Consider the following 22,556-nt stretch of genomic DNA (forward strand, 5'->3'; position numbering starts at 1 on the left):
GATTAAACCAGGACATCTGGTCAGCCTTGTTATTGGTCATATCTAGAAACCAAATACCAGTCCCGTTGGGCCTCCTTTCTGGTCTTGTCAGCATTAGTCGGGAATAATTGCTTGCTCAGCCTTAGGAGGAATGAACGCTGCGGTACTGTTAGGAATCCTTGGCCTTCCTGCTCGCTTTTCTCTTGTTCTTTTGTTCTCTCCAGAGGTCGACTTTCTTCTTAGCTCCAGGGTCGGGTCGTCGGACCTCTTCTGTGAGGCAAAGCAGCCCCTGGACGCCTAACTTGTGCCCATTTTCACCACGAAGCGTTTTAAAAATGCAAGAAGATCGGGGCTATTTTGGATGTACCATCAATTAACTTGGGTCTTTTAAAATAAAACTCAAAGCACGTTAAATATTAATTCATGCCAGAAACCAGAGCAAAGTGTTTGTCATGTTTCATACATTAATACTGCATGGGGCTGCCTCTTGAACCATCTGGAGGGCAGAATCCCGGGGCCCGTGATGAGGGTGGGAGGCAGTTGCTGGAGTTGTTGTGCGATTCCCACACCACTCCACGGCTGAGAGAACAAAGAGTCTTCTGTTGGATGTTCCTCCACAGGGTGGGAGCTGGGCTGTGTTCTCTAAAATTAGCTTCTTTTCCTCTGCTGTTGTCACAAATGAGGAGTCTTCCAGGAGGATACTTGCCATCACAACTGATGACCTAGAAATGTCAATTGCAATTAAACACTATGATCTGAGAGCGATCACCCACGTTGCTCCTCGGGAGAAATGGATGACCGCGCATGAGGTTTTAGTTACTAGATTCAAATTGGGGTCTAAGGTTTCTCCTGTGGAAATCTTTGAACTCCCACAGGGCCACATCAAGAGGAGCTGCCACCAGGGTAATAGGTTACATGGCTGACTGCCCATTTCAGGGATGCCCTTAAGGATGGGGATCGTGTTGTCAGGTTCGTTCATGTGTTCTGGGCACTTAGCGTGGTGCCCAGCAGCTGGGACATCATCAGGAGATGTGTAGTGAATGAATGAACGAACCACTTAGAATAGAAAGGGTCCAGCATTTCCATTCACTGAAGCCATCAGTGGCTGAAAATGAGATACTACACGAGAAATACTCCTATTCCCAAATGTGCTTCTTTATTTAGCTAGTTGCATTTAAATTCTTAACTTTTTAAGTTGTGGTATAATATATATACAGTAAAGCACAGAGATCCATAGCGAAGAGCTCAGTTAACGTTTTCACGTGCACCTACCCATGTTCCCACCAGCCAGATCAAGATAACCTTGCTCGTGCGCAACAAGGCTCCCTTGTGCCCCCTTTCTGTGGGCAGCTCCTGCCAAACGTAACCGCAGCCTTCTATTATCGGATTGGTTTTGCCTGTTCTTGAACTTCATGTAAATGACAGTATAGAGTATGTGGTCGTTTGTGTTTGGCTTCTTTCACTCAATATTATGTCTGTAAGATTCATCCAAGTTGTTAATTGCTATGTAGCAGCAGTTTGTTCTTTTTATTGCAGGGAGCCATCCCATTCTATGAATCCACCACAGCCTATCCATTCTGTTTGGGCCACTTCCAGCTTTGGCTATTATGAATGAAACTGTGACGAATGTGTTCTTGTACATGTCTCTAATTGTACATGTATTCTCAAAGTTCATGTTTTAGTTATAAGGAGGGAGAGGGAGGAAATAATAATGACAACGGATACTTCCTGAAAGGTGACTGAGCCGGGAATGATCGTAAGTCACTACGCAAATGCTCTGTAGTCACAGCCCATGTATGCTTTTTATCGCTACATCAGTGTTTCCCAACGTTGGACCTTAACTAGAGAAACCTGTAAAAGCAAGACAACCTCGTAAGTACAAATTGATGGGATCAGTCAGCCCCTGAAATCAGCTAACTTTCTTGCCCCTCCCCACATTATGCTCCTACCATATTACCACCTACTGTTGCTGTCCCTTCGCTAGGATGGGAGCTCGTCAGATGTGGGGCTGAATTCCCCACCCCCAGTTCTATGCCTGGCCCTGGTAGACTTTCAAGAAATATTCTTACTTATAAGGGAACTATTCTTAAAGATGATTCTTGAGCAGGTTGATTTTGAATCTCCCGGACACGGGGCGCCTGGGTGGCGCAGTCGGTTAAGCGTCCGACTTCAGCCAGGTCACGATCTCGTGGTCCGTGAGTTTGAGCCCCGCGTCAGGCTCTGGGCTGATGGCTCAGAGCCTGGAGCCTGTTTCCGATTCTGTGTCTCCCTCTCTCTCTGCCCCTCCCCCGTTAATGCTCTGTCTCTCTCTGTCCCAAAAATAAACATTGAAAAAAAAAATTAAAAAATGAATCTCCCGGACATTTTGCCACAAAACTGTCTTGGACCAGTAAAACCCAGCCCTTTGGTACTGAGTTGGAATGCCAGTGGCAGCCACCAACATCTACTTCTCTAAGAGAGCAGCTCTCTCAGGTGTTTGCTGGTGTTTTTGTGCCCTTTTTCTCCCCTGTTAACCTGATGTTAAGCAGTTTAAAAGTTTTTTTTTTTTTTCAAAGATTTTAACTAACATACAATATCTCAAGCGTTCTGTTTGTGTGTTGAGAGTTGTAACTATCACCTCAACAAGAAGCAGACCATTTCTATCACCCCATATGTTCCCTCCTCCATTGGCCACCTCTCCCCAACTGTAGGCAACGACAGATCTGACTTCCTTCAGTACAGATTAGTTTTGCCTGTTTTGGACCACATATAAATGGAAACGTGGTGCGTGCTTTGTTGTGACCGGCCTCCTTTGCTTATCGTAGTATTTTGAGATTTACCTTTGTTGTGTATATTTTTGTTGCTGGGTAGTATTCCATCGTAAGAATAGCTCACCCTTCGTTTGCTTTGTAGTTGATGGACTTTTGGGTAGTTTGTCCTTTTTGGTTATTTTTAAGACCATTTGGTATTACATTTTTGTGCCAGTCTTTTTGTGGAAGTAGCTTCTCATTTCTCCTGGGTGAATAAATATCTGGGGGTGGGCTTCTTTGGTAAGTGTATGTTTAACTTGATAAGAAACTGGCAGTTCTTCAAAGTGATGGAACCACTTTAGGCTGCTACCACCAACATACGGGTTTTGTAGTTCCTTCACATCTTTACCTACATTTGTTATTGTCATGGAGCTATTTTAGCCAGCTCTAGTTTCTCTGACATTTGTTTTAGGCAGTTCTGCATCTCTCTCTCTCTCTCTCTCTCTTTCTCTCTCTCTCTCTCTCTCTTTTAATTTTTCAATGTTTATTGTGAGAGAGAGGGAGAGAGAGAGAGAGACAGAGACAGAGACAGAGTGAGTGGGGGAGGGGCAGAGAGAGAAGAAGACACAGAATCCGAAGCAGGCTCCAGGCTGTGAACTGTCAGCACAGAGCCCGATGTGGGGCTCAAACCCACGAACTGTGAGGTCATGACCTGAGCTGAAGTTGGAGGCTTAATCGGCTGAGGTGCCCCAACAGTTCTGGGTCTTTAACATCTAGCTTGAGCCTACATTCACAGCAATAGGAGCTTTTTTTTTTTTTTTTTTTTTTTTTTTTAACATTTATTTATTTTTGACAGAGGGAGACAGAGCAGGAGCGGGGGAGGGGCAGAGAGAGAAGGAGACACAGAATCTGAAACGGGCTCCAGGCTCTGAGCAAGCGGTCAACATAGGGCCTTCAAGGCTTTTTTTTTTTTTTCTTCTTCTTTTTTTAAAGTGACAAGGCTCAGATTGCCTTAGGGCTTCCTAACCTGAACCCTTATTGTACTTTTGTTTGTTTCCTTCTTGAAAAAAAGACTTTTAACTCATTCCAGTTTTCCTGTTCTAGTTTGTGAGGTCTGAAGTTCCAATTGAGCTTTTAAGGCTGGACCACCATTTGCTATTGGATTTTTGGCTTTAACTACATTGAACTAGAAAAACAAACTCTTCGAGAGTAAGGATGCTGTCTGACTTAATTGTCCCCCCTCGAGTTTCCAGAACAGCTCTGCCACATAAGTATTTGTTTAATGAATACATTTAAACTATGGAAGCGAACATAATACACTGTAATCAACATTTAGAAATTCATTAGGGGTTTCTGATAGTGCCAGAGTTTGTTTTTTTTTTCTTCGTAAAATCAAAATGGAATATAGTTTGGTGAAAAGGGTATGGAAGTTAACCAAAGAAAATAGATTAGAATTATTGATGAGTAAAAAAATTTTTTTTGTGAGCACCTGAGTGTCTCAGTTGGTTGAGCGTCTAACTCTTGATTTTGGCTCAGGTCATGATCTCGTGATCATCTCATGAACCGTGAAATCGAGTCCCATGTTGGACTCTGTGCTAACAGCATGGACCCTGATGGGGATTCTCTCTCTCTCTCCCTCTTTCTCTGCTCCTCCTCCGCTTGTGCATGCTGTCGTGTGTATGCTCGCGAGTGTGCGCTCTCTCGAGATAATAAACATCAAAAAAAATTTTGTGCTGGCACAGTATTTGGTTGTCCATGTGGTATGATAGAAGGGGGCTGTTGAAAGTTTCCATTTTACAAAATCTTTCTCCCACCAGATTGGCAGGACTAAAATATAAATTAGTAAAGATTTGTTTCTTGGCTAAGGTATTCTTATTTTCATGAGCTCTCTTTTAAAATTCAAGATTTTAAGGAAGAGCCATATGCATCCTCGTTGAGAATTAGTTTAACAGACTACTCCTTAGTTCCTTCACCACGTCTGGGGAAGCAAGACCCAGGAGAAGGCTGGTGCAGTGCTTTGTTTCCTGAGAGTGAGGGTGGGGAGGGATGGGGGTAGGGTGTTGGGAGGGTAATTAATGTACCTGGGTGTGCTCTGGCACGTGAATGTGAGTTAATGTTGAACTTGAAAAGCAGAGTGCAGTAGGGCAGGTATTGGGGGGAAAACATGACCTCTGTCCAAATTTTGTCTGTGAGGCTGTTAAAGATCAGATTTACATATAGAAAGTATAAAAGCCATTCCCTACTTTCCTTCATTCCTAAAATCCCGTACAAAAGATGACTTCTATGTTTTAAGGAAGGTTTTGTTCTCAGAGATAAAACAAATTAGGAACGCTTAAGTTTTATCTCTTAGACCTAATCTGCAAGGAAATATTCTCGGTCTTTAATTTGTTCTTTTCTTTCACAATTAATCCCACAGTCCGCTTAAACCCATGACTAATCCAAAGATGCATTTAGTTTCATATTTAGTCTTCCCTTCCCATCTGCCTAGTAGTTTCCGTCTCTGCCCACGTGTGTTTGAGACCTCCAGTATTTGATCTTCATGTTTCGTTTCTCATTGACTTCTATAAAAGGAGTCTATCTGGAATATAAGAAAATATCCGACAGTTGTACACACACTGCTAAATAAAATGGCTGTACTGAGGCCGCTGTGCTGCTTTCCTTGCTTCCTACCGCGCTCCGAATACGATCCTCCTCCTTCCTGGAGAGTCAAAGCCTGAGCGGCTTCCTGCCCACTCTGCCTTCTTTCCCACCACCCACCCTGTTGTCCACAGCACTTCTGGCGTGCTGGCTCCCTCTGTTCTGTCCTGCTGGACGGGGTTTTGCACATCCTGTTTCCTCACCTCTGAACACTTCTCTTGCGTGACCTAGAACCTTCAAGTCCAGGCTTAAAGTGAATCCCCGGTGAAGCTTTCTCAGACTGACGCTTTTCCCCATTTATTTCTTTTCATTCGTAGACTTTGATTTTTTTAGAATAGATTTTATTTTTTTTAAGTGTTTATTTTTAAGAGAGCATGAGAGGGGAAGGGGCAGAGACGGAGGGAGACAGAGAATCCCAAGCAGGCTCTGCACTGCCAGCACAGAGCCTAACATGGGGCTTGAACTCTCAAATTGTGAGATCATGACCTGAGCCAAAACCGAGAGTCGGACGCTTAACCGACGGAGCCAGCCAGGCGTCCTTTAGGATAGATTTTAAAGAAAACCTGAGCTGATAGCACAGAGTTCTTGAACAGCCCCTGCGCAGTTTCCCCTATTCATATTAGTGGGGGACATTTTCGACTAATGAAACAATATTAATAACTATATTAACTCCACATTTTTATTCAGATTTCCTTAATTTTTACCTGATGTCCTTTTTCTGTTCCAGGGTCCCATTCAGGATATGACATCACATTTAGTTGTTTTGTCTCCTTGGGTTCTTCTTGGCTATGACAGCTTTTCAGACATTCGTTGTTTGTGATGACCTCGCCAGTTTTGAGGACTGCTGGCTAGATGTTTTGTAGGATGCTCCTCTGTTGGAACTTGTCAGAATTTCTTCCCTCTCATGATTGGGCTAGATAATGGGTTTGGGAGGAAAATCATGTAAAGTGCCATTTTCATCATAGCATGCTAAAGGCACATCCTGTCAGTGTGACCTTGACCTCCTGGTTGAAGTAGTGTGTGTCAGATTTCTCTACCGTAAGTTACTCCGCACCCCCACCCCGCCCCCGCCTCAACTGTCCTCTTGGGAAGGATGTGAGTAGACATAGCCCACAGCTGAGGAATGGGCAGTTATGCTCCCCTTCCTTTGGGGAGGAGCATCTACATAAGTTATTTGGAATTCTGCGGGAGAGATTTGTTTTCCATTTATTGATATATTCAGTCATTTACTCATCCATGTAGACTCAAGTATATTTCATACTTTGGGTTATAATCCAGTGCTGCTTATTTTTTTCCCCCAGTTCTACCTTTGACCATTGGGAACTGTTTCACTTGGCTCTTGTGTCTCTCTGACCTTGTCTGGTCGATGTGGGCATTGACTTAGTAAATTATCTTTGAGCATCTTCTTAATTTCTGACACCACAAAATGCTCCAAGGTAATCTTGCATATTTCCTGTCCAGACCTAGAATCAAATATTTCTCCAAGGATCCTTGGTTCCTTTTACTGGAGAATGGTGTTGAAGACCAAGATGGGGGTGCCAGTGTGCTCCTTGCTACTGGAATATTCTCCATGTATTACTATACCTGAAACTTTCATTAGTAGCATGAATTATATAGTATGTTATTTGCTTTCTTGTCTGTCTTTCCCACCTGTATTGTCTGCTCCATGAGGTCAGACATTGTGCTTCACCCATAGTGCCTGATGCATAGTTGACCCTCAAGAAACATTGTTGAGTGAGAGAATAAGTGAATGAGTCTTGGCTGGAAAGCAGGGCTTTGATCGAGAGCTTGAATGTTCATTCAACAGCTGTTTAAAGCCCATATTTCATATGAGTGGTGGTTCAGACTATAGGGGTTTCAGTGTGTAAAGTTTTAAACACAGGTTAGGTTGGTTAAAAGCTGAACAGGTGATATTGAGGATTCCCTTTCTATACACAAACTTGCAAATTCATTAACTATGATGTTCACATTCTAATTCTCTAGTCAACTTGTTAATTAAGCTTTATGATTAGAAAAGGTATATGTGAATTCTAGCTGAGTATTACACCCTGTAGGTGAGATAGCTGGATAGTAAACCCTTTTTTCTTTGCTGGTAGATACAATAAAGACATTTTTTTTCCTTACTGTTTCCCCCTCCCTCAGCTGCTGTGGGCGAGGAGGTACAAGTAGAGGTACAATGAATGTGCTATAATTGCTTTTTCTCTGTTAGAAGTCACATTTTGGAGCAAAGCTAGAGACACGTGGTTAGCCATGTAGTTAAGCACACAGGGCTCGAGCAGGCACTGGTAGGGGAGGTTACACAGGTAGTGTGAGGGAAAGGGTCAGAACTGGTCGGATCCCAAGCTTCAGCCTTCTGCATGGACGAGTGCACCTTCTAGGAGACAACCCATCCTTTCAGTGCAGAGCCCAGACAAACAGTGTACTCAGTGTGGGGGCCTCTTGGGCGTGTCTCCCAGTGAAGAGCAGGGCCTCAGTTCATCCAAGGGACTCAGCAAAGTCTTTCAGGGGAAGTGAGGGGAGAGGCGGCATACCCGGCCCAGAGACTTGGACACAAGGAGGTGGGGACTTGTCTGCTGGAACTGGAGTTGATGGTAGATACAGGGAGAAGAGCATGGTGCCAGGACTGAGTTCACTACAGGGTAGACTTGGGGTCCCGTGGGCTGGCACCCCATAGTTGTCTCTCGTTAACCAGGTCCAGGGGCCAAGTCGGGGGGAGTTGGTCACATGACCCCAGCCCTAAGTCAAGGGGAAATGCTGGGCCTGACTTAGGTGTCCTTGGTTATTGTCTGACCTTTAGCTCTGGATTACCTGATGACGAAATTATTCTAAGGTTGCTTTTGGTTGCATACGGGGTCAGCCAGCAGAATTTGCCGTTGCCCCTGGCCTTTAACTCAAAGGTTGGTTCCTATGCAGCATAAATACCTGTGCTCCGCCAGCCCCAGAAGATCGAGTCTCTTCTGGGCTCTGCTGTGTCTCTGGTTTTTGAAATCTGGGCAAGGAAGATGCTGTGGCTTTCCCTGGATTTCCTGGAAATCTTAGTTTAAAAGGGCCTCTTCTTTCCAGAGGAGACCTTTATTTCCTCCAGAGACAGAGAAACGGCCTTTATTTCCAGTGTCTTGTAAAAGAAACATCTAAAGTTGGCAGCATGGCAGGTCCGCTCATTCACCCCTGAGCCATGCATTTTGTTGGAAAAGAGTGTTTTACTTTTTCATGCAGCCGTTCTCAAACTTGGGGGTGTCCAGGAATTCAAACGGCCGTGTCTAGGCCCTGCCCTGGGAAAGTCTGGTCGTGTAGGTCTGAAGCAGATATAGGTCACCTTGGTTCCACGCAGAAGTCGAGAGCTCCCCGGCCCGTGGGGGCTGGGGGGTCACTGTCACTGTAGGACCTACTAGGTGCTGAGCTGCTTCTCTTGTGGCCACAATAGCTCCTGCCCAGTTATGGTGCCTTTGAAAATACTTTGCTGCCTAAACCAAATGCATGCCCAGGGCCAGAATGTGCAGTGGTGGTTCGTTCTCTCTCTCTCTCTCTCTCTCTCTCTCTTTTTCAATTTATTTTTTTTAAAAGTAGGCTCCATACCCAACGTGGAACTCGAACTCCTTACCTCAAGATCAAGAGTAGTTGCATGCTCTACCGACTGAGCCAGCCAGACTCCCCTGTGCAGTGGTTCTTCTAATATTTCTGGAGAACTTTAGGTTTAGGGAGCTGGAGAGAAAGTATTGGGACAGCAAGAGGAAGGGATATATTGAGAGCTTACTCTATGCCAAGCACAGTACTTTGCACTTTTGTATATAGAATCTCATTTAATTCCAATAAAACTGAACCAAGTAGATAGTCACACCTTTGTTTCTGGGGGAGGAAACTGCTGTTCAGAGAGGTTAATAACCTAACTTGCTGAAGTGTCCATAGGTAGTGGGTGGCAAATAGAGAACTTGGGCTTAGGTCTGTCTGACTTCAAGGCCAGTGGCCATCCCACTCGTCCCTGTCACTGCCTTCTCTTCCATGCTGCCTCTCCGAGGAGAGAACACACAGCCCCAGCTCCAGCATGTGAGTGCCTGGTGGTCTGCGAGCTACTCACGGGCAGGGTGCTGTATTGGGAGGTAGGTAAGAACACAGATTCTAGAATCGGATGCCTGGAAAGGAATCCAGATCCTGCCACTTCTTAGCAATGCAACACTACACACGTCAGTTTCTTGGACCTTGTTGCATCATCTATAAATAAAGGGTAAGAATATCTCATGGGATTGTTATGTGTACTAAATAAGTTGATATAACACGTAGTGGCTTGTATATAGTGGCCACTGTTGGAGTATTAGCTGCTGCTTTATTACTGTAGCCACTATTGATTTTGGTACCCTTAGTGCTTAGCATGACCTGTGGCCCATTATTGGGGCTTAGGGACGTTGGTGAATACATACATTCATCTTCCACTTACTCTCAACCTTCCACCATTCTTTCCTACCTCTTCTGTGCATTCTCTCACTCCCCAAGCCACAGAAGTTAACCTACTTCCCCTGCTTTGGATGTTTGTGACTTCACGTGTCCACGTGAGAGGATTTCAACGAGAATTGTGAGAAGGCACAGAGCGATGAGCATCTACCCTTATCGTCTGTATTTGTGTTTCTGTGGGCGGACAGATCCAGAAGACTATGAGTATTTGCGTGAATTTGCACGTTGGGGCATCATTCTGCATTTTTTGGGGTGGATTATGAGGAGTAGCGAGGATGTATAGTTGCTGACAGTGTCTCACGTGGTGCTACTCTTCTTGAATTGGGTATCAGCCTGGGGTTTTAGAGAGGAAAGATTTGATAGATTTGATAGTGAAATCATTTTCCTTACCTGCTTCTCCCTTCTCCCTCCATGTGGGAGAGTGGGAAGATGGGCTGTATACAGAAGAGCTCAGGCTGGAGTGATCGGGTAGGAGGCAGACAGAGAAGCCTTGTGTGTTGAATTTAGCAACTTGCCTTTTATCTCCGAGGAATCTAGAAAGGAGGGATGGGGTAAGATAGTTGCATTTTAAAAAGAATAATGGAGCATGGGGGATGGGTTTGAGCGCTTCCATGCTGGAGGCGGAGAGACCAGGAAGAAGGTGACTGTGGCAATCAAGGCTCTGATGGAAGCAATGAGAGGAGAGGACAAGGGTGTGAGCTGAAATTAGCAGGGCTTAAAGATGAGTTGGACACTTCGGTGAAGGAGGAGTCAGGTGCTTTGTGTGGGAGAGTGGGTGCATGACACTGCCATCAGCAGAGACAATACAGCTGGAGAAACAGGTGGGACTGGGGGTGAGACAGGGATTGAGCTGAGGACCATTGGAGTTTGGGATAGTCCTAGCATGCCCAGTGACAGATGTTAAAGAAGCTGTTGGATATGCAAGACTGAATTTTGGAGGAGGCACATCTTCTTGTAGGTGGTCATTGAAGCCATGAGTGAAGGTGAAGTTGGCCAAAAAGAACCTATGGAATGGAAGAGAAGAGAACTGTGTTGATTTTCTGTGTCTGCTGTGACAAATTGCCACAAACTTTAGTGGCTTAAAACAACCCAAATTTATTATGTAACACCACAGGATGTCAGAAGTCTGAAATGGGTCTTATGGGACTCAAATCAAGATGTCAGCAGCGCTGTGTTCTTTCTGGAGACTTGAGGGGTACAGTCTCTAAAGGCTGCCCATGTTTCTTGGCTTGTGGCCACATGACTCTTACCTCTGCTTTCGTTATAACTTCTCTGACTCTGACCCTGCCTTCTTTTTATGAGGATCCTCATAGTTACATTGGTCCTCCCTGGATCATCTATGCTAATCTCCCCTTTGTACCTGCAAAATCCCTTTTGCCACGGAAGGTAATCTATTCACATGTTTCAGGCGTTAGGATGTGGGCATTTCTGGGGGGCAAGTATTCTGTCTTCCATAAGGACCTGCAACAGAACTCCAAGGTTTACTGTCCTTAAAGGCACAAACAGAGGGTGAGGAGTGTGTGAAGGAGTCAGAAGTTAGAGTAGGGAGAATGAGGAGACCATGGCTTTGAGGATGGTTGGGGGTGGGGGGAGATGGTAGAGAACCTCAAGAAGAGAGAATGATTGTTCCTGTCCAATGCACTAGGTTCTATAAGATAGAGATCAAAAGATGACCATTGGGCTTGACCACCAACAAGCAGTTCATTTTTTCAACAAGCATTTACAGAGCGTCTACTTTGTGCCAGGCACTGTGCTAGGTGCTGAAGATACAGCAGTGTTGGAGGCACAGCCCCTGCTCACACCCTGGTGTTGGGGAAGCCAGCAAGAATCAAGTAAACAAATCGCATGGTTGTAACTGCTAGGTGAGGAGTCAAATTAGCAAACGTGAAAGAGAACGACTGGGGAGCGCTCTTCAGAGGTGACATCCGGATGATGAGTGACTCATTGAATAGCGGGGATGCCATTCTAGGCACCGGAAGCAGCTAGTGAAAAGGCCCTCACTGGTCTGGGCCCTAGCTTGGCCGGGACAGGGAGGTGCTTGGTGTGGCTGTAGCCCGAGGGTGAGGAGAAGGGCGGTGGGGGATGAAGTTGGGAGAGGCTGTGCATCATGGCTTTGGGATTTAAATGCCAGGTAAAGAGGGTAGATTTTGTGGAGGAGGTCAAGGGTGAAACAGAAAGACTGGTAAAAGAGGCAATTGCAGTGAGAGTTTATGCTGGTTTCAGCTGGGATTGTAGTAGTTGTTAGGGGTGAGTTCTGTCCTCCAAAAAGATCTGTTGAGCCCCTGGTACCTCTTAATGTAATCTTACTAGGAAATAATATCTGTGCAGTTGTACTCAAGTTACAATGGGACCATACTTGGTTAGAGTGGGCCCTGATCCAACATAACTGGTGTCCTGTTTATAAGAGGGAAATTTGCACAGAGAGAAGGAGAGTGCCTTGTGCCCACGAAGGCAGAGATGGGAGTGCTGTAGCTTCAAGCCAAGGGACACCATGGCCACCACCAGAAGCTAGGAAGGATTCTCTCCTACAGGTTACGGGGGGAGTGTGGCTCTGCTAACACCCGATTCTGGAATTACAGCCTCCAGCACTATGAGACCCATCCATTTCTGTTTTAAGGCACCCACTTCATGGTAGTTTGTTATGGCAGCTTAGGAAGCTGATAAGTGGAAAAGATGGGGATGGGATGGGGGGGGGCAGGTAGAGCTGACAGGATTTGCTGATGGATTGAGAGTGGGAGGTGAAGGAAAGGGAGCAGCTGAGGACAAAGTCGATTTGTGGCCTGAGCAACGGGGTGGCTGATGATTCTCTTTCCCGAGATTGGAAATAGTATGGATGGAACAAGTTTGGGGAGCAAAATCGAGACTTGACTATGTGAGTCAGAAGCTGAGCTGGAGGTATAAATTTGAGGGTCATTAGCATATAGATGGCATTGAAATAATGAGAGTAAGTGAAGTCACCCGGGGAGAGAAAGTTTCAGGCAACCCTGAACGGCCTTGAAAATGCCTCAAGTGGAGGAAACCGTGTTTTCAAACATCGGATGCCCTGGACTTTTTAGGGGTTCCAGTGGGGATGTGTGCTACGTGCACAGATCTACCTGGTGAAGTTAAATGTGTATTTCTTTTATGTGGTCTGGTTTGAAAACCTGTCCAAGCTATTTTGAAGCCTGTATCGAGAGGCAGAATCTTTTTTCCTCCAAATTCCTCCCTCCTACACTGGCCAGTAATTGTATCAGTCTTGGGATTTGCTTTGATGAATGTGGCAGAAGCAATATCATGCTAGTTGCAGAGCACGGGCTCTGGAGGTCTTGCGGCTTCTGACTTGACTCTCTTGAGTCCCCACTGCTCCTCCATAAGGATGCTTGGGCTCTGTACTAACAATGGTCTGGGTGCAGTTGGGTGAGACCAGCAACAGAGCCACCTAGTCAGCCCTCAGAACTGGGGGAAATCATACACTGTTGTTTTCAAGTCCCAAGGTTACAAACTGGTTGGTTACACAAAGGGATGTACTTGGTGTAGCGCTTGTAGTCACTTAGGTAAGATAGTACGGAGGGAAATAGCTGACTGCTGTTCCGGGTCATGGAAATAAATCGGGATTTAATTTAGATATGATTAAATGGAAATCCAAAAGGTCGTGGAATAATACATCATCCATGAAATGATAAAATACAGGAGGCACATTTCAGAGACCACATGGCACTCAATAAATCATTCCTTCAAAAAATATTTAAGGGTCTACCTGCTACAGTGTGCCTGGTGGGGCAATAGGTGAGGGGTACTGAGGTGAATGAGACGAAATCTCCATACTGTCACGGACTTAATGGAGTTGATCGTTAAGTGTGTGGCGAGGAAGGGCCGTGGAGGCAGAGAGTGTGCTTAAGGATAACAATGGCGGCTGTTGATGGACTGAGTCCTGTGTACTTTGTGTCCCTATCGAGACCTCACCACAACCCTATGTGGTAGGGATGATTCCTCTCCGTGCTACGCATGAAGAAACTGGGCCTTGTGATGGATAAGCAGTGTGGCCAGGGTTACCCAGCTGGAAAGGGGTGGGTAATACTACCAGCTGTGTCTGACTCTGCAGTTTATACTCTTTCCACCAAGTGTCTTATTTTCCCATTAATCCCTCACCCAACTCCGGTTAGAGGGCCAGATTGCAGGGTGGGCTTTGGGGTTCCTTTCTGGGTTGGCAGTTGGCATTGGGAGGATTGATCTTGAGTTGTTGAAAAATCACTGTGGAAACACAGCCCCCCATTCTCTCTACCCAAGGAGAACCTGGATTCAGTGGAGAGGGGAAGGCCACGTGAAACCATACCATCAGGATTTTAATCTATGAAATCTCAAAAGATCCCTTCTCCCTCCCTAAATATACTTTAATAGGGCTGGCTCCCCCTTTCCCCTCCCCCCCCCAAGACGTTTCATCATTGTACAGATTCTGGCAAAGCCACGTGGATGTCAGCTGCAAAGGAGAAAGCCACTTGCAGTCAGTGCCCTTGGCCTGTCTGGTCCCGCCTGGCCACTCCACCTGCATCCTGTGGCCCCCACGGCTTGGAAATGGCAACCAGGTTCCACTGGCAGAGCTGGGACGTGGTGTCCCAGCCAGCGGACGTTGCTGCAGTGGGGGCGTGAGCTAAGATTGGAACGGGGCTTGCAGGTCGTTTGACTCTTGGGGAGACGGGTCCTGGCCATGCGGTCCTCCTGTGCTGAGAGGAAGGGTGTCATGCAGGGTCTGAGGGAGCCTGTGGCCACTGCATTCCCAAGAGTCTGGCTGACAAGAGGGCCTGAGTGGGGAGGCCAAAATCAGCCTCTCAGGTAGGGATCCAGGCAGACAGTTAGTTCCATATCCTGGGAGGCCAGGAATGGCTGTCAGTCCTGGGGGCCTTTGCACCGGTGTGGGCAGCTTTCCACAGGAGACCGTTCTTGATGGCTTGGGGCTGGTGGCCTTGCACGGGCACCGTCTCTGGGAGGGTGGGCCTAAGGGTTCGGCAAGATGTGCCGACTCGGCTTCCAGCCTTCACAAAATGGGGGTCCCTTCAAAGACACTTGCTCCTTTTTGGTCCTCCCGGATTCTAGGTTCTCTGAATCCTGGGACTTGAGGGCAGAATCTAACCACAGGTCTCTTATTTCTATCCAGACAAGACTTTGTCCTGACTGGATATTGAGGACAATTTTGAACTTAAAAAAAAAAAAAAAAAATTTTTTTTTCCCCCCTGGCATGGCCTTGCTCTGCAGTGGCTGCAAGCATGGGGCTATAGGATCTAGAACATCCACGGTGGGTAAACGGGAAAGGCAGACCAATCCAGTGCTCAGTGGAGGACCTCCAACCAGAGAGATGGCAGTCCCCCTGGAAAGAGCTGACAGGTAGGCACCTTAACTGGATCGGCAGCTAGGCACGTTCTGTTGGACCTCAGCAGAGGCCAAGGCCAAACGTCAAAGTGTGTTCTTTTCTCTTTTTAAATATAGCTACTGTTCATTTTATTAGCAGTATCTAACATTCCTCAGATGTTTACTAACATGCCAGAAACTTTGCCAGGTGCGCTACCGAGATTAGTTTTGTTCCCACAACACTATGAGGTGGATGGTATCAGAACCCCTTTTGCACAGATGGTGAAACAGAAGTGCAGAGAAAGTAGGGAACTTGTCCTCAGTCACCTGAATGGTAAGTTGTGGACCCAGGGATTTGGCAGAGGCCTGAGCACTCACCCATGCTGCCTCCAGTGGGCAGAGAAAAACTGTGCACAGGGTAGAAAGCTTACAAAACGTAACAGAAAAACAAATCATCTCTAGTCTCTCTCCTCTCTCTCTCTCCCCAATGGTAGCTACCGCTACCGCTAATATTTTTTCCGTGCCCGTAAGTGTGTAGCTTAAAAAAGGGTTACAAGACCTCCTGCCTTCTAGACTGCTCTTGTACATTCTGCATTCAATTTTGAATGTTTTCCAGTATTAAATATATTCAACACCTTGATCTGTAATGGCTGCAAAGTATTTTATTATAAAGGGATCTATACTTTGGAAAATCTCTAATTACTGGAACTTTAGGTTGTTTATAAATTTTGTTGTTATAAAAATTGCCATGATGAGCAGCTTGATGAATCTTTGCATCCACCTCGGAAGACTGCTGGAAGATAAACTCTTAGAAATGGTGTTTCTACATCGAAAGGGATGTACGTTATAAAGGCTCTTGGTATTATTGAAAAGAACTCTTTCTGGAAGGTCTGTACTAATTTCCTTTCTCACTAGCAGAGTATAGGGCACCTATTTTTACAGCTCTTCCAACAGTGGATATTGTATTATTATTATTTTATTCTCTTGTTTTCACCAGAGAAATTTCACAATCTTTCATTACTAACGACATTGGACGCTAGGCTTATCAGCCACATGTAGTTCCATTGTGAATCTCCTTTATTAGAGTATTTCTTTTCTTATTGATTTGGATGAGCTCTTCATATATGAAGATATGGCATGAGCCTTTTATCCTAGGGTGTAGATATTTTTCCCATTTGCCGTGTACTTTTATATTGTTTTTTTTTTTTTTTTATGTAAAGAAGTTTTAAATTTCTAGGTGATCACATCTACTAATCTTTGCCTTTACTGTTTTTACTTTTGGTTCCATTCTGGATGATACATATCTCTGTTTAAAAAAAATTGATTTTTTTACTCATTTTTAAGTCCTTCATTTGACAAACACTTGAGTGTCTGTGCTGTACGTGGCCCATCATAGGCATTTGTGGTATATAAGTAAGATGGACGAATTTCCCACTTCGGGCTTTTTCCTGAAAAAGGGAGATTTCTACCTGAAATTTTCTACCTGAAAATTTCTACCTGAAATTCACTTTTAAAAACAGTGAGAAGAGAGTTTCTAGGAAGATGGTTTTTCTTTGCAGGGTCACTTGGAGCTTGGTTGAACTCTTGTGGTAGCTCTGCCTTTCACAGAAGGAAAGAGTTAAGAGGGAAAATCTTTTTTAATATTTATTTTGAGAGAGAGCATGAGTGGGGGAGGGGCAGAGGGAGAGAGAGAGAATCCCAAGCAAGCTCCATGCTGTCAGTACAGAGCCTGACACGGGGCTCGAACTCTGGAAACATGAGATCGTGATCTAAGGTGAAACCAAGAGTCAATTGCTTAACCAACTGACTCACCCAGGCACCCCAGAGGAAAATTCTTAAAAAAAAAAAAAAATTTTTTTTAACATTTATTTATTTATTTAAAAAAAAATTTTTTTTTTAACGTTTATTTATTTTTGGGACAGAGAGAGACAGAGCTTGAACGGGGGAGGGGCAGAGAGAGAGGGAGACACAGAATCGGAAACAGGCTCCAGGCTCTGAGCCATCAGCCCAGAGCCTGACACGGGGCTCGAACTCCCGGACCGCGAGATCGTGACCTGGCTGAAGTCGGACGCTTAACCGACTGCGCCACCCAGGCGCCCCTTAACATTTATTTTTGAGAGACTGAGCAAGACGGAGCATGAGTAGGGCAGGGGTGGGGAGCGAGGGTTGGGGGGGTGCACAGAATCCAAAGCAGGCTCCAGGCTCTGAGTCGTCAGCACAGAATCAATGCGGGGCTCGAACCTATGGACTGCAAGATCATGACCTGAGCCTAAGTCAGCCACCCAACCAACTGAGGCACCCAGGTGCCCCCCAAGAGGAAAATTCTTTAGCTAAGGCCAGAACTTTTTTTTTTTTAATTTTTTTTTCAACGTTTATTTATTTTTGGGACAGAGAGAGACAGAGCATGAACGGGGGAGGGGCAGAGAGAGAGGGAGACACAGAATCGGAAACAGGCTCCAGGCTCTGAGTCATCAGCCCAGAGCCTGACGCGGGGCTCGAACCCACGGACCGCGAGATCGTGACCTGGCTGAAGTCGGACGCTTAACCGGCTGCGCCACCCAGGCGCCCCATAAGGCCAGAACTTTAAGGCTTGAACCAAAATGGCTTTCTGTCTCGATGGAAGATCTGCTATGAAGAGGTCAATGTCCCTTGACCCAATCAGACTGTAAAATTCCAGACCACTTGCCACAGGCCAGTTAATCCTGCAAGGGCCACTGAGGCCCTTCTTCTGAAATTGGTCTCCTTGGGTAGGCTTGTGCCCTCATCCAGAACAGACCTGAGGCTTTGCTATAATTGTTAAGAGTTCCTAGTTGGCTGCTTTTGCCTAATAGATCCTGCAGAGGTGGCTTGGTATGGAAAAGAAGACTTGGCTTGACCCCTTCAGTTCCTGCTGTCCCTGAAGCTGATGACACAGCACCTTCCTTGTTCAGTCTTGGTGCAGTGGTCCCTTCACATGAGTTTGTGAATAAATACCAGATGCTTTCTCCACGGAAGGCGACAGACCCAGGACGCACAGTGGCTGTTGGATAGTCACAGTTCTGTTTCCTTGCTGGTTACCTGGACCTGGGTCCCTTGGCCCCTGGAATACAGCTGTTGACTTTTCCAGCCATGGTGAGAAAAAAGGAGAGTAGGGGTTTGATTTTCTTGCTATTGCCCTAAATTGGCCAATGTGTGGATGATTCCCAGGACAATGTAGTAGGTGTCCAGGACTGAAAACAGGGGTAGTATGGACAGCAAGAATCAGAACACTGGGCTTCCTGGCAGAAGATTTGGACAAAGAATTCTGAGAGGCACATTCTCATGACACAGGGATAGAGATCATGGAGCCCTTGCTGCCCTGACTGGGATCCTGGTAAGAGCTCTTGCGTCCTTGGTGATTGTTTCTGTTTTCTTCTCTGAGTAGCCTGCTCTGTAGGGAAGGGACCTCTCTGTGCCAGGGCAGGCCACCAGTCCCTGGTGGAGGGATAGTGCACCATGCTGTGCTGTATACTGGTTCTCAAGGAACACTACCACTCTCGATTTGCAGCGCTCCCCCGTTTCCATGGTCTACATACTCCCACCATGGCTGATGTTGAGCTACCGACAGTTTAACCAGTGGCTCACAAAATTGGCTCTTGGGAGCTGTTAGGAGCAGACGGCAGGCTGTCACGGGAAGTACTGTCACCCTTCCAGGGGGCTTGGTGCCCACGTCTGAAGGAGAGGCTGTGTTTGCCTGACCTGGGCTCAGCCAGGTATCTGAGGTGCCAGTGATCCTGGTAACCTCCTGGCTGTTCAGGGAGGCCTCAGTTTCTTCCCCGGTGGTCCTGTTCTTTGGCAGTTTCAGAGCGTGACTCCTGGCATGATATATCTTAAATATGGAGTGACCCACTTTGGATGGCTCCCTTAGACAGCTGAACTCCTCCTGTATTTCTAGCATAGTACTGCAAGTCTTCTCCATGGCACTGATCACTCTGTTACTAACTAGGTGTGTGACCTCGGGACGATCGCTTATCCTCCTCGGGCCTCAGTGTCCTTACCTGTAAAGTGACGGGGTCGGGATGGATGATTTCTTAAGGTCCCTTGCAGCCCTAACATGCCATGATTTTAAGAGTCTTTGAACGACAGCAATATTGATAGTGAATGATCTTCCAGTTCAGGCTGGCTCATAATCTGTGTGAAGCAGAGAGGAACATGCTAAGTCATTTGGGGAAGAAATGTTATTTTTGAGTACCATAGATGCTGGTAATAAAACACAAATTCCAAAACGAAAGGGATTGGGCCACATTTCTTAGGTACAAAAGACGGACACCTTGAAAAACGACGGGGTTAATAGATTCAGCTATGATGATCCCTGTGGTTCCAGCTCCAGAAGAAAGGTCCTCCTGGGAAATCAACAGGAACTCTTTTAGACAGATCAACTCTAAATTATGGAGGGATTATCCGGGTTAAATCTTGCTTTCATGGTGTTTGACTGCATCTATTCTGCTTAATTACTTACTTGGTTGGCATCTCAGATTTCCTCTATTTTCGTGCAGCCTGCAGGGACTCCCTCTGATGAGATAGGGTGCTATCTTGAAAGAGCAGTGGGTTAGCAATCAGGAGACCCAATTTCCAACTGGTGGCAAGACTCTAACAGATGATTTCTCCGATCTGGGTCTCAGGTGCATTTATTGAAAAATGAAGGATGTGGGCTAGATCAGTGATTCACAGCCAGAGGGCATTACAGAATGTCGCTGACTTTGTCTGGCCTTGGTTCACAGGTGCGTTTGGGGCTCAGGTCTGCTCCAACTGGCTCTGTTTTCCGGGACTAGTGGACTCCCCTAGGCAGGTTCCTCTCTCAGCACTGGAGAAATGGAGAACACCGTGCCTCCCTTCTGGAGGCCAAGGCTGAATTGAGTCTCGCTGGCCCTTTTGCCTACAGCACACCGGCCAAGGCAAGTGACGTGGCCAAGCTGGATGCCCTTGGGGCAGGAGTTTATGCTCCTCCTCTCCCGGGACAAACTGAAGTCATACGGTGACCTTGGGAATCGGAAGGGGTAAAGATCGGGAACAGTATACAGCCTCCCAGAGAGGGCCTCTCGTCCGTCATTTTATAGAACAGCTTCAAGATAAGAAACAGAGGAAGGCTGATCGCCTCCCTGGCCACACACAACACATACACAAACAAAATCCAAAATACCCAACAACGATAACAATAGTGAGAACACACTGGGAGCATATGTAGTAAAGGCTGCCTACTTCTCTGGGTGGCTGGAGCTCAGGTCCTATAGCCGGTAGTCTTATCTGAAAATAGTTTTAGTTGTACAAAGCCTCAGTTCCGCAGCTGTGAAATGGGGCTAGTAACCTCAGTCTGTGTCCTCAAAGGGTGGCTGTGAGGCTTGGGTTAAGGAAATAGCTGTGACGTTTTAAGCATGATGCTTGGCACATAATGGGTGTTGGGAAGACATTTGTTTCTCTTCCTTGCCCATCCTTGAGCCCATCTCCTTCTGGCTGGATTATGAGATCAGCGGCCTCTCTGTGCCGCTGTCACCCTGCCTTCAAATTCTCTCCTAATGGCTCTGCTTTTTCCTGTCCCTGTGCCTTCAGTGGGCACTCCGCCCTGCTTGGTGCATCCTCTCTTTTGCAAAAATAGTATTTTTCCTTTATGGCTAGCATGAGTCCCACTTTCCTTTGCTAACAGATAGCAGCTCACAACAGACTCTTTCTCTTTACCATTCGGTATTTAACCTTGTGTGGCCTCCTGTTGCCAATTGATGTCTGCTAAAAGTTCAAGGACAGAATCCATGGTTGACCCGTCTCCGTATGTCTTATACCAGCCCTTTGCAAAGAATTTTGCAAATTCTTAGTAGGTGCTTAGTATTTGTTGAAAGACTAGAAAAAACCGTCTGGTCCCCAAAGCCATCACCTTTATCTGTGTGATGTGACTGAGACCAGAGGACCAGCAGGAAGAACAGGCCTCATGGGGACTCACATAGGAGGCTGCATTGGTGGGGAGCTCGGGGTGCCCCGAGCCTGGCCCTGGGTCATGTGGTCTCAGGAGAAGCTCCAGAGTGCTGGAACCCACTGATAAGCCACTAGGCTGGTGACTGGCCAGCTGTCTGGCCACTGTTTAGACACAGAGTTGACCCCCGCCTGGCCCACATGCCAATTTTTATTTATTTTTCATGTTTACTTTTGAGAGAGACGGAGAGAGAGAGAGCGTGAATGAGCAGGGGAGGGGCAGAAAGAGAGCAAAACACAAAATCTGAAGCAGGCTCCAGGCTCTGAGCTGTCAGCACAGAGCCCCACCTGGGGTTCGAACTCAGGAACTGTGAGATCATGACCTGAGCTGAAGTCAGATGCTCAACTGACTGAGCCACTCGGGTGCCCGAGGAACAAGCCTTTATAGTCTATTCTTGTCTGGGGTGGAGTTGGGGTCCCTGCCGGTGCCTTGTGGGGTAATAGTTGCTTTTCTGCTTCACAGAACTTCATTCTGTGGGTGACCTTTTCATCGTCCTTGTCTTGAGTTAGGGAGCTTTGAGAGATTGAAGGTTAATTGGAGATTTAGGACTTAAAAAGGGGTGGAGGTGGGGAGGGTACGAGAAAGGAGGGAAGAGTTTGGTAGTGTTTTTGTACCTTGTATGAATTAAAGATATCTGTGTCCCTTGTTCTTCATCGCAGGAATGACTTCCCCACACACCCAGTGGCTCAGGCCAAACCCTAGGAGTGCTTTTCAGCGCTTCCTTCCCCTTTCCGAGCCCACCTGTGGTCTGCCCCACCTTTCCTCCACGTTCTGTCCCTCATCTGATCCTGTTCTCCTCACGTCTCCCCAGGACCCCCATTATGACCTTCTCCTGGCAGCTGACTCTTTACCGCCCCGCCCTCCTGCCCCCCTACAATGTGTCTTCTAGAACCACAGCCAGAGTGAGGACTTCAAACTCTAAATAAAATAATGCTGTTCTCCTCAAAACCCTCATGACCTACAGTTTCATGGACTACAAATGGCAAATTCCTTGCCATGAAACAATATGATGGTTCCTCAGAAAGAGAAACCTAGAATTACCGTAGAATCCAGAAGTTCCACTTTTGGGTATGTGAATTGTTAGAAGATAAGCTGAAGCATAATAAAAATTTTAAGCGTTGGAGCAAAACTCGAATTGGGTAGTGCCGTATAGGCTGGTCAGGAGCACTCCAATGGCAGGAACTAAGGAAGGGACTAGTATAGAGAAGAGGTGGAAACAAAGCCAAGGACGTTCTTTGATTGGTTATAGCTTGAGTGTGTTCCTTATTTGGGAAAGCCTCGTTGGTTGGTTGTGATGAGTTGTCCTTAGGTTTTGGTTTCTTGAGGCATTACAGACTTACGTATTGGTTTGCTTACTTAGGCTACTAAAGTGTCCAAGCCACCTCGGTCTAATGACCTCCATGTTTAATTACTTAATGACCCAAAGGAATTGGAAGCAAGGTCTCGGAGATATTTGCACATCC

The 22,556-nt window shown here is 46.3% G+C and overlaps 1 protein-coding gene and 1 long non-coding RNA gene across 4 annotated transcripts in view; one reads left to right on the forward strand and one right to left on the reverse strand.

Moving 5' to 3' along the window:
• The window catches only part of TMEM178B (transmembrane protein 178B), a 359,499-nt gene that overhangs the window by 53,395 nt on the left and 283,548 nt on the right, over window positions 1–22,556 (forward strand). The gene's annotated exons all lie outside the window — the stretch shown is intronic.
• LOC109497653 lies at window positions 498–21,846 on the reverse strand. Of its 2 annotated transcripts, none has more exons than XR_006594651.1 (6): window positions 20,331–20,540; window positions 19,130–19,262; window positions 10,182–10,324; window positions 8,947–9,047; window positions 6,050–6,258; window positions 498–1,830 (listed from the first exon to the last, which is right to left on the reverse strand). It is a non-coding gene; the product is annotated as an uncharacterized LOC109497653 (long non-coding RNA). The 2 variants fall into 2 exon arrangements; XR_002154005.3 differs by lacking the exon at window positions 20,331–20,540 and adding an exon at window positions 21,708–21,846 and having other exon boundaries at window positions 502–1,830.

This window comes from Felis catus, chromosome A2 (assembly GCF_018350175.1).
Source record: "Felis catus isolate Fca126 chromosome A2, F.catus_Fca126_mat1.0, whole genome shotgun sequence".
Classification (NCBI taxonomy): Eukaryota; Metazoa; Chordata; class Mammalia; order Carnivora; family Felidae; genus Felis; species Felis catus.